Below are 18,223 nucleotides of genomic sequence, written 5' to 3'. Positions count from 1 at the left end.
CATATGTACACACACACACACACACACACACACACACACACACACACACACACACACACACACACACACACATGCAGACTTCAAGCTTGAAGCTGTCATGAAGTGACAGTGCGAAGTATTACAACTATTCAGATGGGTTACATGCGCTTCCCCTGAGGCTGCATTTGGATGGAGTTTAAAAACTATTCGCCTAGTCGATAAACAACACCCACCCAAAAAATAGAAGTACAGGATCACATATTTGTGTCTAGTTAGGCTGGGACAATTTCTGTCTTCCTTCATTCTGATCCAGTGCAGGGGATCCGACAGCTTTATGCCTGCCTTGTCTTTCATCAATCTTTGGACCTAATAACAACTACGCATTGCTATTAAAACAGGCAAAAGGACAGTACTTAAGATAGATTCTGATGCATTCACTCACTCACTTAATGCATCTATTTCTGCTGGTCATTCATTACTATGCCTGCAGAGCTGATTTTTAAGTAGATTGATTGAAGAGCAAATAACTAAAAGTGTATTGACCACTGGAGGACTGAATTACAAAAGAAGAAAGCTTTTGATGAATGACCAGTGACTAGAATAATGTCTCACTGCAGATTTTCAGCAGACCCCAATTCCCTCAGGTGCCATGACAGCAGGTGTGTGCAGAGGTCTTGCAATTTTAAGCCTGTGCATAGGTGATGTGAGCTGACTTTGACACTGACAGCTAGAAACAAGCTACAGTTGATGGCAGAAAAACATCAGAATATGTACAGCAACAAAGAGTGTGTACAGTGCATGCAATATGGGGACTTCCTGTGAATGCGCTGTCAGCAATGCTGTCAGCTAACTCCATGTGTTGCCATCTGTCAGGCTAACACTCTGCTGGTGCAGTCCTAATCATTGCTCAAGCTTGTGGCCCAGAGTTAAAACAAGCACAATCATCATAATCCAGGAGCTTCAGCGGCAACATCTCACCATGAACCTCAACCTAACCTTCAGGGTCAGCTGTATGAAGTTTTACAATGATTTTATGTTGGGGATCAGAGGCTGGCATAAGTCTTTCTGAGGGGGAGAAAGGCAACTGTACACAGTCAGCAACTTTAACAAATGTCGATCGAGTGAAAAAGATGAGTATAGAGAAAGGGCTTCTACTTCTGTGGCATGAAAATAATAAATGCCAACACAAACCAATAAATAGATGACTTTCTATTAGCATAAATATGAATTTTTTTGGTGCTTGACAGCAAATCAATTTAAAGGGTGAGGATCTGTTAGAAGAAATATCAGATATTTTCTCTTGACATGAAATCCATAAGCTATAGACTTTTTGAAACAGCAGATGTTTGCTATAAGGTCATATCAGGCTGCCGCATTCAGTGAAAGATTGACGGTTTGAGAAATAAACCTTCATGCTTTTCTTCCTCCTCAGCATCTATTCAGTTAAGTTACAATGAGTCAGAAGTAACTTTTAGAGCTATAGCCAGAGGGGCACTGTTGGAGTGATGAAGAGGTGTTGAAGCTAAAAGCACACAGGTGCACACACACACAACTAAACAGTATTCATTCTTCCAGCTTATGATTTTGATTTGAAAGAAACTTAAGAGTTTTAAGTAATAGCCAACCCTGGGTAAATTATATAGTCTATGATTTTTCAGTTGAAAAAGAAGTATTTGCAAATGTTTCTGTGGGCAGACCTTGGAAATCAGCTTTTCTTCTCTAACATTTTTTTCAGGAACTCACAGAATACTTGTGATGCCTTAAGTGACTCGTAAGGGAGGTGGAAAACTGCCATTATTTGTCAGCTGGCAATTTCAGAACTTTACAGGTTGACCAGATATAAGCAAATTATGGATTCCAATGTCTTGTAGTCAGAAAAGAAAGTCAAACTGAAGACAATGATCCCAAGAAGACTGGAAAATCCACCAAAAATACCTCAAGTAATGCAAGCAGAAGCTTTTGAAGTGGTCATCAGTGTCAAATGAAAATCTGTGGGAAGAACGGTGTGGAAGACAGCCTAAGATATCTCTTGGAATGATTGGCAGTGAAGATGAAAATTCCCTAAATCAAGAACAAGCTGTGATATCTTTCATTAGGTGTTTACTAAGTGCTCACTACATGCTGCACCATATACTGACATGGTGCAATCTATTTTCTATTTTTATATATTTAGTAATATTTGTTTAATGAGCTATACATTATATCTAATTTTGCATGCAAGCATGAAAAATTGTGGCCATCCATCGACGAGACTGACTATCTGCCATCCCTACAGCCCCAAAGCTGACTAAAAATCTGAATCTAATTATAACAAGGTGCAGCTAGCTGGGAGAACATAAAATTGTGGATGACAATTAGTTTTACGCGGTACTTTAAAAGAAACACGCCTCATTCTTCATTCTACACCAACGGAGCTACATAACCCCAAGGTTTTACTTTCTCACTGTCACTTTAAATCTGAGCCACCACTGTCAAGAAAAACAGCTCCATTAACACACACAGTCCGAGTCAGAAACCTTTATAGCCTTCCAGTAAACTTAACATGACTCAGAAGTAAATGTCAGTACAAACTCGACTCAAGGGATGGTATGAGTCCCCTCTTGAGGCTACCTCTGAAGTTTTCTCGTTTCAGAGTGAAGATTTACACGCTTCAACATGGCATTACTGTTTCCTCCAATTACAAATGGGATTCCTGTTTGGTTGTATGCTGGAGGAAATCACAGCAGAAGATGGAATAAGTATTGTGGTGAGCTTATACATATGTATGATCCAGACAACTCAATAACAGCACAATCATAGAAAGAACAATCAGATTACAGAGCTCGGGAGATAGAGGGAGATAGTGAAGAAAATGTTATTAGTGGAGAAGTGAGATGAGGAGAGGAGAGAGTAAGAAGATCTTGTACATTTTCTAGGAATGGGGAACATTAATCATCTTTAAATTTCATTTGGAGGTTCATATGAGCAAAAAGCATCCTTAGTTGCTGCTTAGATGGAAGGCCTCCAACCTACCTGAAAGTCCATACAAGAATGAAATGTCGGGATTTGTTCAATGAGGAGATTATCAGTGTAGCCGAGACAAAACTGACAGACAAAGCGATGAGACACATTTACAGGCAGATAGAGAAGGGTTTAGTAAGGAAAAGAAAGACTATGTGATGAGAGGCTTCACACTACCCTGTTAAATAAGGTCAGATGAGCTCTACAATTGACTGCTTAAACCTGTTATATTACATGTCACCACAATTAAGATCTCTTTTCATCATTAGGGAAGCTTTAGATCAATGCCAGCACTTCTCCCTCTGCTCTCTCTTTCTTTTGCGCTCTCTGTCTATCAGTTATCTGATCCTCCGTCTGCAGTTTGCACACTCTCACATTCATCCATAACTTCCACACCTTCCTGATAGCAAGAGTATTCAGAGGAAATGAACCATGCTCAACGGCTCCCCAGCCCACACCTGACTCTCTCTCCTCTCTCTCCTCTCTCCTCTGTCCCGCTCTCCCATTCTTACCCCGAGGACTGATGTGAAGATGAGAGCTGCTTGTCTCTGAGCTCTCTCCCAGGCTTGTTCCTTTGTTTAATTGGAGTTTTATTGGTGACAATCAATTCATTTCTATCTGCACTCCAGGCTGCATTGATTTGCTGTCACACAGGAGAGTCAAATGTACAGTTCTCCTCCCACAGCACTACAAACCACAGGCTCTGATGCTAGCTACTGATTGTTTTTTTTTTTTTAACTTTCTGTTTCAAATGCTTTTGCGATTAAAAGTAGGTTTATCTCTTTTTTCTTCAAGAAGATTGAGAGAAGCTGCAGTGTTAACTGAGGAAATTATGAAGTAAAACTGCATGTACGTCATTTTATTTTGCTGAAGCTTCTATTTACCCTAAATGCACCTTCACCATTTCTGAGAGAGGACATCAGTCTGTGCTGGTGGAAAGTGGAGCATCTTAAAGTAAATAAAGTTATCTTTTTGTAGTTTTGAACTTCAAAGATGGAATTTGTAGAAATTTCGGTTCATCACACAACTGCATCACAAAATATGCTGGAAAGCCCTGAAAGAGTAAGGACCTTCATTTCTCATATGACTCTGACATCTTTGATAGAGTTAAAGTGACAGTGAATCACAGGGTCAGAGTCCTATTTAGGAAAGCCTCAGCAGATTATGAGTTGTTACATTAGCTCTGCTTGCTTCATTGGGCTATCACAGCTAGTGCACACTCACAGCGTGTGAAGAGGGTTAGATCTCAAAGTCAAAGGCTGTGGATGCATACCTTCAGACTGGGAGAAGGTTACTTCTTCAAATGAAGGACCCTATTTGAACTGTCCTGTTTTACTGCACTAATGCATTAATATTACAGTAACATGTATCTGAATATGCCATCTCCCAGCACCCCTGCCATTTTGTTTTCCTCCTCACTGCGGTACAAAGTGAGGTGAGAAAATAGCTCAGAGGTTGCAGTACATAAAAAAGCAGTCATATGGTCTCATAGCTTTGAATCAACCAAACCAAACACAGTGATGGATGGTGACAGTATCTTAACACATATTCTTCAGGAAATCAAGACTAAACACACAGCACGAAAAAATGGAAGATGATGTGTGTTTTTAGTTGATAAATCAGTACAATAATGACAGAAACAATTTGACTAGTTTAGTGGAGAGGAATTATGCGCTTATTTAATGCAATGCTTTAAAATGTATTTTTAATGTATATACAGGCAAACTACCGAGCTGAAATAAACCTGCCTGATGCACATAGAAGTGGATGAGGTTATTTTGTAGCATCATCTGCTTGCAATTCACACAGTTGCACAGATATAACGGCAGATTCAAAAGCATAACTTTTTTGCATCATTAAACAGCTGCAGGGATTTCATGAATACTGTAAGGTGCGTTTGCCACATAAAGGGTGATTCTTTGATGCCAGTTTAAATGCTTTTTCTGACTGATGGAGTGCTAATTAAATTAATTTACTTTTTTTTGTTTTTAAATATTCTTTTGGTCACTGATAAAATCATTAAAATCAGATACTGTGTCAACCCAATTATTGTCATCTTATTCTTTTTTTCATAGTTTGTGCCATTTGCCAGCAAGTGTCAGTGCCTGATACAGTTAAAAACACAGGTCATATTTCTGGTGATCTTGTGGCTAACTGCTGCTATTCCCAATGGGCATTTGCAGTGCATCAAACTACATAAAGGACACCTCAGGGAAGGCCCACAGGTCTCTCACCAGGAATTACAATTTGCATCTGTTATGAGCATGGCCCTTGGAAATATGGGATGTGGAGGAAAATAAAATTGTCTGACAATGAATGGGGGTCTGATGACAGAATAGTAATGGAGCTACGTGTAGATTATGAGGAGAATACAGCTGGATTGAACATATCTGTCAGTGGTGGTGTGGTACGGTGGCTCAGACATGTTCAGTTTTTAACAGCAGTCACGCTGCACTGTTTTGACAATAATCATACAACAAAAAAAGAAACTTTTTAACTTTTAACCCCCCACCCCCACCCCACCAAAAAAAAGGAGAGGAAAAAAACGGGCTAGCTGAAAATGACATTTAATTACAAAAAGCAAAATAAAGCCAGGAGGAAAAAAGATAAACCAGTAGGGAAAAAAAATGGAGCGAGAGAATGTTGAGAGAGAGAGACAGAGAGGAAGAGAGGGGAAGAAAAGAAAAAAACAGTAAAAGCGATTTTGCAGTCCACTGGTGTCGTTGGATTATCATGAAAATGAAAGCTACTGAGTCAGGGAGTATCAGGGAGCAAGGAAATGGAGCTGAGACAGATAACACAGCAAGGGAGAAAAAGAAAAAGAATAAGAGAACGAGTGTAGAGAAAGCAGAGAGGTCTGTAAGACAATATGAGGCGAAAGTGCAAAGAGAGAAAAGGTAAAAAGACAATATATATACGACACAGAGTGAGATTATGAGTGCAATAAGACAAAAATGAGAAACACTTCACCCCATAGAGAATAATCAGAGGTTTCTTGAGAAGTAATATCTGTAATATTGTAATATTGTTTCAAGAAGACCAGCTCAGTTCTAAAAAAAAAAAAAAATCAGTTGAAAAAGAAATAAAGTCTTTTTTCCATATTTCAGACAAAATCGAATAAGCATTTTAGTTCATCATAAGCTTTAAGGAATCAGTATTTTTAGTAGAAGATAAGGTAAATAAAAACAAAGTTTAGTTTGAAGAAAGAAAGAAAGAACAAGACGGCACTCTACCACTTGATGTCTATATTAGAGGATTTATGAGGGTACTGAGTGCTGGCTTAAGTGTAATATGCTGACAATATTGCAAAATATTGCAGATTCTGCTAAGATTAGACTAACGGGGAAATGTAGAAAACTACAGTGTGCAAAAGTTATGGGAATTTCTGATTTGTTTTATTGCTTCAGCACAACAAATCAACTTTGGAGCTTCCAAGTATTGTGTATTGAGGCATATTTTTATAATGGGATTTATATTTCATTAATTAACATTTTAATTTAACCAACTCAGCCAACTTGTGTGGGTGGGTAAAATTGCTGGGAAAACTGAGCAGTTATTATGCAAGATAGAGTTTTTTCACCATCAGAGGTGAGCAAAAAAAAAAAACTGCAACGAAGAGCCTGAAGTAAAAGAAGTCATGAGAGGTCAGACAGCTTGTTAGACAACATATTCAGATATCCCTATCTGTTCATCTGGACATAGTGCTTTCAGTCTCCCACTGAATTTCATTAGCATTCCCTCAGTCAGAAAACTTTCCGGGATTTCCTTACCTGTATGATTGCGCATGTATCAAGACACGTAGCCTTATTTACCTTTCCCTTAAGAAAATGACAACTTTGCTGAAATATAAACAGAATACCAAAATATCCTGCAGTAGACCCATCATATATAAATATGTACATGTATCTAAAGAAATAATTCAACATTTTGGAAAAATATGCAGTTCGGTTGCTTTCCAAGACTGAGATAACAAGGTCAAAACTGTTCTCATATTTTTGTGGCAGTTGGCTTACAATCCCTTTGACCATTACCTATACAGCACAGTTAAATGTTACACCTGAAATAGCAAAGCTTCCCCTGAGGCTTCTTTCTTTGCATCATAATCTAAATCCACCTCTCACTCTTGTCTGTGCAAACTTATTTAAGTTGTGCCGTCCAGTGATTCACAAATTTAGCAAGGCCAGCCACAACAAAAAAAAAACTGGAGTGTTGACTAAATTAATTATGTTCCTCTTACATTTACGACATATCTTTTGTATAGCACATGGGACTAGACAAAGGCTATACACTCATAGTGATTAACCACACTAAATGAACAATGCTGCTCTTGTTAACACCATCTTTTACAAAATGCAGTGGGATTAAGGAACTATATTAACCCAGGAGACTCCACAGTGACTGGCTAAGTATCCGCCACTGCCAAATAAGCATACAATGCTAACAAAACACCGGGCATCACTGCCAGCATTGAATGCCGGTCCTATTCAAGTACGTTTAAGCAGTGCTCCGACAGCCAAATCAGTGAAACCATTTTTAGTTTTTAATATTACATCAGACAACTACTCCCAAAGGAAAACAGCCTAACCAGAATGTATGTGCTGTTTCTGTCCTCTAGAAAACTTTTGTTTCATTTATAACTAACTAATTCATAACTATAATAAAGTTCATGTGGATACATACAATACAATCCTGAAAAATATCCACATGTATATTTTGAAACATAAATATAAAATGTAATCAGAGGTCTGTAGAGGAGAGTTAGGAAAATAAAAGTTGGCACAAAAACCTATTTTAAAAAAAAATCAAAGGCAGCTTCAAGAAAAGAAAATGTATCAAATAATTAGGAAGAGCATACCTGTTAATATCAGACAATACGAAGAATAATGATGTAACAAAACTGCCCTGTTTGTGGCCAAGCATTAATGTCTTTGGCAAGGTATGTTAAAGCCAGGTAACAGGATAATGAGGCCTACAGTGAAGGCGTGCAACTGGGGGAAAATCAGCCAACAGCAGCAGAGCAAACAGGTGCATAAAAAACTCCAGACATGCTGTGCAACCAAATTAAACTTCTTCCTCTTCTTTCAGCCGGGGTCGCCACAGTGGATCATCTGTTTCCATCTTACCATATCCCTCGCATTTTCTTCGGTCACGACAACCCTCTGCACCCATGAATCTTCTCTGTGGTCTTCCTCTTTTCCACATTCAATTCCTTTTATCCAGTGTATCCACGATCCCTCCTCTGCACACATCCAAACCATCTCAACTTTGCCTCTCTAACTTTATCTCCAAAACGCTCGACCTGAGCTGTCCCTCTCATGTACTAATTTTGCACTCTGTCCTTCCTGATCACTCCCAATGAGAATCTTAAGATCTTCAATTCTCCCACCTCCAGCTCAACCTCCAATTGAAACATTACAAAAAAAAAAAAAAAAAAATTATTTTTACCTTACATCCAAGTAACAAAAGCTTGAGATAAAAGTAGTGCACTTCCACACTTACACGCTTGCTGTTTTGAATGCACAAGTGTAGTCACAATGACAAGCTTTTGGCTGCGAGTAACTGGATGGTGTACTCATTATGGGAAAAAAACAAACTGGCATTTCTTACCTGCTATGGTTGTCATCTCGGCTACAACATGGAAGACCACCAAACAGTAGCAGAGTTTTTAGGAAGTGCAGATGTTAAACACAGCATGTTGTGGCACTGTTTTGTTTTTTATGTGATGTGTTAAGATAGTCATCATCTCTTAGGCTCTTTTATGTTGTAAAAAAAACTTGGTATTATGTGGTCTGAGGACTGACAAGCCAGAGCAACATTCACAGTCAAATCTTCATTTCATATTTCTGGGTTCAATTTTAGACAACACTACCCTGTCAAAAAGGATTTAGTGCACTACGGGAAACATCCCAACTGAGAAAAAAACTGAAAAAGCATCAGCTGTGGTTAATTCTATCTGCGCAGTGTGTTAAACAATGATGATGTGTATTAGTGATGTTATGGTCACTCGTTCTGTTTAAACATCCCTTTGTCATGGTAGAACAAATATTTTGATTTTCTAGAAATTATTAGTAAAACTATGAAACAACTACAATATTTATCTGTTAAAAACAATTTAGCAGACAGCAAAGACACAAGAGATAAGTAATCTTTCAATTTATCCCAACCTTACAATATTGTTTTAAAAATAACTTACAAAACAGGATGATGTTGAAAACACTCCAGCTTTGCTGCATTCAATGTATTTAACATTGCTCTATGAAATATGCCAAAATGCAGGAAGGTAATACAAGCATACGCTATGCTTTAACCTTAAAGTCATTAGAATATTTCCCTCTGAAGGGCCAGACTTCATGGTTACAGATCAACTGTATGCAGTAGTCCTCTCTTATTCCTCCTATCTTACTGATCACATCAGATCACGAAGCTGGAGTGTTTTTGTCTGGCTCACTGGGTGGGCAGACTCCCTGCACGTCTCAGCCGATGCAAGCGCAGCACCTGATCAGTCACCCAAGACAGGTCTTTGGGGACACATCTTAAAAAGAAGGGAGGGACCAAAGAGTGGGGTGTCATCAGCAGAGCAGGGGTGTCTTGTTTGCATGCAAGATGGTGGGTAATGCATCAAAAGATGACAGCTTCCCCATTCTTCCTTAAATAAGAATAGTTAGGCTCTTCCTGGCTGTGGCTTAACTTTAATCATTCATCTAAATAACTGTTGCAGAAGTCTGCTACAGAAGGGGCTGCATCGCCAAGCAGGCTGCTATGGGCGTGGAGAATATGAGAACTGACGTTGTACTCCTGGATTTCTCATTTGTAAATGTGTAAACATATATCTGACTCAGATTGGAAAAGTACAAAAGCCCCCCCCCCCCCCCCCCCCCCACACACACACACACACACCCATCCGCACTCCACCCACGCTCTACCCTTTCCTCACAGATTTATGTATTGAAAGAGTTTGAAATTCGTCAAGGTTAGGTTCGGAGGAGGGCTCTGTCGCAACAAGCGACATGTTGAGCAGCTAAGTGACAGTGATTGATGCCCTCTGTGTTTCACAACTTATCAAGCGCATATACACATGCGCTCTGCAAACAGATAAACAGCAAAAACATTCAGGATAAATAAAGAATCAAATGAACACAAGGGACTGGCAAAGAAAAAAAAACCCAACCTATCTGCATAATGAATAGACGAGATAGAGAGAAACAGGGAGAAAAGAGGCAGATTCCCAGCGGGTGAAGCTGAGCCTGGGAGATGTCAGTTGGGTAGGGATACAGGGACACATGGGCTTGTGACGACTCCGACAAGTCACCCAGGCGGCAAAATAAAGCCCGGCTTCCTCAGATTTGTTTCCAGTGCTCATCAGTAGGAGAGCTGGATGACGGATGGACTGGCACTGGGCGCAACGCGAGTGTGTCAAAGTTACTCACCATAATAAAGACCTGCTCTTTTTCCTTTCCATTCGCCTTTCCTTTTTTTTCCCTCAACCCCTTTGCAGTCCTGCTGCCTACAACCAATTCCATTTCATTTCAAGTTGCCTTCATTTGTGTCTTATGCTTGTCCTATGTGCTTTTTCACTAATTCACAGCATTTACGGTACTGAAGTACATTTTCATGGTTGCTAATAAATGTAATGCTATACTCATTTCCCCTCTTCTTCTGTTCTAGTCCTTGTTTAATCCATTACCTTCTCCATCCTTCCTCCCTTCCATTTATGCCTGGATGGATCCTAATTTTATACTTAATCTTCTGTTTCTGTTGTTTGTTTTTTCACTTTTTCTCATTTCTCTGCTTGACAATTTTTTTGCTTCCTTTTTCCTTTATTGTCTCAATATTAGGATATTCATAAAACTAAAATTTATCATATAGTTTCAGTTTATATGTTTAGTTTGTGGCATTTCTCTAGCTTCTTTAGTTACAGTTCTCCATACATTACTATATCCTTGATTTAAGCCTTATCCCTTCATTTTAATTCCTTATTTTTCCACCACCCTGCACTCCTCCCATTTTTCCTTTATTTTCTTTTATCTTGCATCTTTCTATATCCACATCCTCCACCAGGACAACTAGACTATAACTATAAGCACCAACCTGATCCATTAATCCATCCAACCACCCATCCATCCATCCATCCATGACCCAAATTATGACAATCTTCTGGTAATTCTTTATTTTTCTATTTGTTCCATGCAAGTACTTGTATGCTGTTTTTGCCCTCCTTATCTTCTTTTTCTCTTATCACACCCTCCATCCTTTCACAGATCCACCCATGATTAGAACTGTGAATTATTTCAGATAATTTCCTTCAGCCTGTCCTTTCCCCACCCATTCTTTCTTGCTGAAATGCCTCATTCTACCATCCACCTTACCTGACCCCCCCCCCCCCCCCCCCCCCCCCCCCCCACACCACCACCACCACCACCACCACCACCACCACCACCACCATTCTTCTCTATCCTTTCACTCATCACCAACTAAACTTATGACTTGCTCCAGACCTTGGCTCAGTTCCACCCCTCCATTCTTTTCTTTTTCTCATCCCTCCATTGGTATGTTATCTTCTGAGTCAAAATCACGAGACATTAATGCTAAAGTTCACTAAATGAAAAGTATAAAATAACAAAATAAACATGATGGAAAACCTTTCTGTGATCTTAACAGATGTTAAATTACGTCATGGATTCATAATACTAAAAACATGCACACCATGATGAAGGTTAGCATGAATTCAGTACCTGCCCCCATATAATTAATGATATTGTCACTCTGAGCAGTTTTGTACTGATTCCTTTATAAAATGATGGAAACAGGAGGAGCTGCAGACAAAGAAACTTCATCTTTTAAAAAAAGAGCTATAGTCCATTTTCAAACTTTGTGCATAAGTGCAAATAACCACTACAGGAGTTCAGTAAGTAAAAATAAACAAAACAATGGTTTAACGAACAGGACATTTTACTCAGCTGGAATAGATTTGGAGTTCAAACAAGTACTAAAGCAGTTTGTTAAATTAACAAATCTGAATCAACCAAGCAAAGATAGGAGTTTACACAACTTGGAAGATTTGATCCAGTTAACATTTGGTCATGTTTATTTTTTGACAATAAATACATAAATACCAAAAAATAAAAATAATAAATGAATATGAGACTATTTTTTTTTATTAACAAAGCAACTTTAACAATATTACATTTCTTTCTTTCTTTCTTTCTTTCTTTCTTTCTTTCTTTCTTTCTTTCTTTCTTTCTTTCTTTCTTTCTTTCTTTCTTTCTTTCTTTCTTTCTTTCTTTCTTTCTTTCTTTCTTTCACCTTGCTCTCCTTTCCTTATTTTCTATCATCTACTGCTGATGGTGAGGACATGACTAACTATTGATCCTTTTGACTTAATTACTTCCACTCTTTCTCCATAAATCCATCCATTCAGTCTTACTTTCCTCTTACATTTCCTCACACTTTGATTCTTCATTCTTTATTCTTTCACACTTCTGAGACCCATTTTGGGATGACTTGGCAAAAAGGGAATACTAAGTGTTTCCATATCTGGTCCTTCCCTATTGTGAAGGATGCTCTCCATGCATTTGGGACCTATGCTGAGTGGGGCTGAGTGGGGTCAAAGCTCAGACCTGTGAGGGGATACATGGCTCTCAGGCTTAGGGCAGACTCTCTTCACCAAGGCTGATGGCAGAGTTAATTGGAGAGAAAACAGTGGGAGGTGCCAGTGAATAAAACCCCTCAGAAATGCTGGCAGCGGGGCATGATGACATCCCTTGTACACTTCAAGGTTAAGCACACACACACAAACACACAGCTCCTACTGAGGCTGAAGTGACAAGGTTCCTGTAGCATTATTAGCCCAAAGAGTGCAAGGTTAGTTCCAGAATGACTAATTTGATTATAAAGAACTAAAAAAAATTTTTTTAAAAATCACATAACAGAAAAATATAATTAAACATAGGATCCAGGGCATCCATATGCTATCACACAATGTATATAAGTTTTCACCTTAGTTGCCTTTTAGATGCCTTTGCCAGAGTATAAATCACCCAGCGTCAAGGACGCAGCATTGGGACCCCTAACTGGGATCTTTCACATCTACCATCTGGATGCAGAAAACCAGAGTGCTGACCAGCGGCCCTGCTCTCATTCTGTTCCTCAGGACGAGACGGGGGGTGGGTGTATACTGTAGCTGGAAACCTAATCAATCCAGCGACTGCTCATATGAAATCCTTTCTAAAGATGAACAGAAGTCGAATTGTGCAGTAATGATATTTTGAGAGGGAATGAGGAAGAGAGAGACAGGGGCCAGAACAGGGAAGAAAAAAAAAAGTAAGACAGAAAACCTGTCAGTGTCTGCTCATCCAGAACTGTCCGAAGCATTCATTCACACGCTCCCTTCACCACCCCCCCTTGCTTGCCCTCCTCCAGAAACTGCGGTCTTCCATCATTCGACTTAGTTTCACACTCTAAGGCCCAATATCAAAGTAGATATGAAGCAGAGAAACACAGGATTGTCTTTCCACAGACAATTGTGTCCACTGCGTTTATTTGTGTCATGCTATCCAATGGTGTAAGTAGGCCTATATGTGGGCCGCCTGTCTGCTGTCTTTTCATCAAACGGAAGAAAATGGATGGATGGATGGATCTCTCTCTCCCAGACAGGACAGTCACTTTGGTTCAACTCAGCTAATCTCACCTGCGGAGTACGGTTCAGCGCCCAATCGCTCAATTACTGTCAACATCCAGATGTGCACACATGCCAGTTAACACACATGTATATAATTGTAGATCACAGATGCCCAAATGCATTTAATGTGCACCTAAAGGACACAAATACATCACAAAAGGCCAAACAAAAACCTTTAACAGTCAAATAATGAAAGAGAGAATCTGTCAGAACAAACACATTAATTATAATCATATAGGGTTGCACCAATCAAATTGTTTCCAGTTCTGATACAATACCAATACCTTAGGTTCTACTATATGTAGTGTTAAAAATATTAATCCTCACTCTGAAGAACAGACTGGGAATCATTTCTCTTCAACATTTTTTTCCAAACATTGTGAAATAAAATGGAACAAATAAATACAAGATTGCAACGTGATCAATGTGGTGACCATAAATTATCCATCTACAGCTGTGAAATCACCTCCTCACACACACACACACACACACACACACACACACACACACACACACACACACACACACACACACACACACACACACACACACACACACACACACACACACACACACACACACAGTATGTGGAATAGCGCACACAAGGAGAGATGAATTGTAATAATACGGTAAGTGCAATAAAAGCTTCCCAACAACCAGACAAGTGAGAGCAAAGATAGAGAGGGAGCAAGCAAAGCTGGCAGGGAAAGTACTGCTGTCATCAATGATCTTTTTAGTTGTTTCAGCTTATTTTACCACACTTTGTAGTTATGTAAAAAAAAAAAAAATTTTGCAAACATACAAATAAAAGATGTCAGTGTCTCACGTGTGAAACGACTTCAAAATGCTGAACCTTTGCTGTTAGCTTCCTTCATGCTGTGTTAGTTCTTCTGCAGCTAGTACACTGCTGCATAGAACGTAGAACAGGACTGAATAGATCAGCCCCATTGAGCTGCTTGTTGTCAGTCATAACCAATCCAGCTTTTTGAGTCATGATTGGATCTGATACATGATTGAAATATTTGATTGGTGCATCAATATATATGCAACAAAATACAAATATAGCTGAGATTTGGAAAGCAGTGTGACTGGAATTATAAGTTCAACTTGTAATTTCTCACTAGTTTGACTTCTTTGTAATACTAATGCTAGCATTTAACTGTACACGTTCTCAAAAAAAAAAAACTCTTCAAAACCAATGTTCATATTGCAACAACCCTCCCCCCACTTTTTAAATCAATTTTTAATAGAAATAATAGCAACTTTTGATCAAAATTGTTTGTAACTCACTGTAAAATATGCATTATATTTTTATATTAAAAGTGCAGCAGGAAACTTCAAACAGTTTAAGATTTGTATACAGGGAAATTTGGCATTGCTATTTGTGATAGCTGCATTTGTATTACTGACCAGCCTATTCACAGTGCTTGTGTGGATTCAGAGTGATAAAAGGCTATGGACAGAACAAGTCTTGTGACTAATAGTCTAGCAGGATCTGTGGTTCAATTACACTGTGGACCAGCTCTACTCTGTCCCTGGGCTAGACGCTTCACTGAAATAACTAACACACATACAAACATATACAGAAGCACACACCAGAGTGCACAAACACACAGCCTTTATAAATGTGATGTCACTGACCAAAGGACAGCAGCACTGATACATTTCTCTCGTTTCTTCCTTAAAGATATGTCCAAAAGAAATGTATTGGAAGATTGGATATTGGCACTATCTAAATGAATGTTTTTAGGCCCTGGGGAGGCAAAGGCTCACTGCACCGTCTGGGTCTTTAAAAATCAGGGGATGGATGATGAAAAGCTTGGCTGATGCAGTTTATCCACAATGTGAGAAAACACAGGAAATGAACAGTGACCTATGCCGTCAAATTCCTGCTGTTTCACAGAACTCTTTTGGATTTAGCAGACGGGAGTCTTGACTGTTGTTTCAAGTGAATTCATACTTTTTACTCAGCTGCTCACTGGTCTTCTGTGAGTTTGAATCCAAGGACTCGTAATATTTTGCATCTTGAGCAAACAAATCTGATTAACTGAAAATTTTCAGTGGCTTTGTGATCGGTGTAGCACAGCCTCAGTTTGAACAACATATTCTTAAAAGGCAAAAGAGCTTATAAAGCCAACTCAGCCTTGGCATTCACAGAAGAAAAACTGATGGCTGCTACAAAGCATGACTAGAATTTTCTTGTGCTCCCCTACTGGTCCAACCAGTCGAAGAATGACAAAACCAAACCAACTGACATACCCAGACACACAAACACCCACATGGCACAAACACAAGACAGGTCTAAAGATCTGGTGTCTTTCCAGAGCAGATGGGTGGGTTGGGAAAGGGTGTGGGGTGGGCCTGGTGGGTGGGGGGTGCAGGAGAGCGTCAATCTGTCATTTCTAACAAGCCAGGAGACTTGGAGCCAGGGCAGGTCACACACACATACACACACACGCTCGTCGTCCTTACGCAGGCATCACATTCCAACTGTGGCATTCCTGCTAATTAGAACACAAATTAATGATCCAAGCAAGTGAGACAGGCTGGCTCTCCCTCCCTCTAGTCAACATTTAGCCTTCCTGCGAGTTCCCGCTTCCTCTGTGCTGGCTGGCTCCATTTTATTTTGCAATTCACTTTTTCTCTCGCTCTCTTTTTTTCTCTTTTATCACGTTCCATATTGACTCCCTGTGCTCTTTTTGCTTGTCCAAGACAGGTGAGAGAAAACAAGCTATTTCTAATCAGTTGAGTAAAGCAGACATCATTTACAGACATTATATGATCTTTCACTGTAAGCTTATACAGTAGACAATATCAGGTGGAAGACGGATGCGGCACTTCTCTTCTGCTCCAGTGTGTAACCATGTAATAAAAGTCTAGATTCCATTTATTTAAAAAGAAACATGTGAAGCTTATATTTTCTGGTGCACAGTATTGTGAACTTCTCCCTTAAGATAAATGGTAGTTTTCCACTATAATTAGGAGAAAACTACAATGCAAGAAATATGATTATTTATAGGCACACATGAAGCTTTAACATATAATCCCTGCTGTGTTCAACTGCCTCCTCCACACAACACTTTGACATGATTTTAATACATGCTTTCAGTAATTTCCTGTCCACCGTTGTTACACCAAAGGGAGCTGGTTTCAGTATGTGCGTAAAAACGTTTGTTTTTAAAAACAGCAGCACTTGAAAGCTTGAATTGCCTATACGTTTGGTGATTTTTTTTTTTTTTTTACGATGATACTGCCATATAAAAAGAAACTTTTAATAAAGCCTGTCAGACAGTAAAATCCAAATCGTCCTTCCCCTCTAAATCCTGCATCTTTTCTCTCATTATTTCTCACATTCATTTTCCACTTGCATTATTGTGAAAGAATAAATCTGTAACCTGAAGAAACAGTGAAAAATGATCTGTATAACTTGGGAGTAACCAAAGAATTGCTACTAGTTCCCTCAGTGCTCCACCGCTGAATAAATTGCTTGTTCTTTGATTGTATCTGTTTGCATTCCTTCAAGAAGAACAGTGATAAATTCTGGGGCAAAGTCACAGACAAGCACAACAACAGCAACAGACTCAATCCAGCAGCACTCTTCAGCATCCAGGACACCTTGCCTATGATGCATCAGTGGAGACTAACCTTGAGCACCTGGTATTAAGGTCAGGAAGCATCATTAGTCCTGTTTCCCCACTGCAAAGCTAAGAATAGGAGCACAAACACAATCGCTCAGTCATCACTCAGTCATCATCTGAATATTTCTTTGTTTTTCTGCACATTTTTTCTTTTTCTTTTTTAGATCAGGGTTTGCTGGAATGACTAAAACAATTAAACATCTTGCCGTACTGTGTACGACTTAAGTGGGATTAAATCAGAATTAGATCAGACAGCTCTGAAATAAGCGTAGTTAAACTATCAATATTAGCTATACGACCAAATCAATATGGAAACAGTATGTCTTTAATGTTTGTGTTTTCTCTGATAATCAACTAAAATTCCCATCTCCCTTTGTTACAGCCTTTTTCAGACTCTCTCTCAGACTATTTTACATTTTAACTGGTCATGTTACTACACGCAACATACACTGATTATTATTGTTAAATTGTTTGAAAAATCTTCCTGAGGTAATTTTTCTGGCACTGAAGTTGAACTGCTTTGATTTATTTAAATTAATAAATGATGCATCCTCAGCTTTTCAGTAAAGTATGCTGAAAAATAACACCATTTCTTTCTTTCTTTCTTTCTTTCTTTCTTTCTTTCTTTCTTTCTTTCTTTCTTTCTTTCTTTCTTTCTTTCTTTCTTTCTTTCTTTCTTTCTTTCTTTCTTTCTTTCTTTCTTTCTTTCTTTCTTTCTTTCTTTCTAACAAATACAAATCACCTGCAGTTAACAGCTCACACTCTCCATCTCTTTTTCCTTCAGACCCAGTTGGGGTTCTGGCTCACAATCAATACCTTTCACAGCTAAGCCAATCTGCAATAATAAAAGCATTACAGACAGGGAAAAATAACATCAAATCTTATTAAATATGGGAGATTGTCTCTTCCTTTATGCGGCATGTCTTCC

The 18,223-nt window shown here is 38.9% G+C and overlaps 1 protein-coding gene across 2 annotated transcripts in view; it reads right to left on the bottom strand.

The window, feature by feature from the left end:
* The window catches only part of nxph4 (neurexophilin 4), a 49,051-nt gene that overhangs the window by 3,151 nt on the left and 27,677 nt on the right, over nucleotides 1–18,223 (bottom strand). The window contains exon 2 of one of the 2 annotated variants that reach the window (XM_030729663.1): nucleotides 17,303–17,361. The exons of the other annotated variant lie outside the window; for it this stretch is intronic. The gene's annotated coding sequence lies outside the window, so the exon portion shown is untranslated. The remainder of the gene's footprint in view (nucleotides 1–17,302; nucleotides 17,362–18,223) is intronic. 2 annotated transcript variants of the gene reach the window in all.

The sequence above is a fragment of the Archocentrus centrarchus genome, chromosome 5 (genome assembly GCF_007364275.1).
Source record: "Archocentrus centrarchus isolate MPI-CPG fArcCen1 chromosome 5, fArcCen1, whole genome shotgun sequence".
Taxonomy (NCBI): Eukaryota; Metazoa; Chordata; class Actinopteri; order Cichliformes; family Cichlidae; genus Archocentrus; species Archocentrus centrarchus.
Note: the sequence above shows the minus strand (reverse complement) of the source record. Positions and strands in the feature narration are given on the sequence as shown.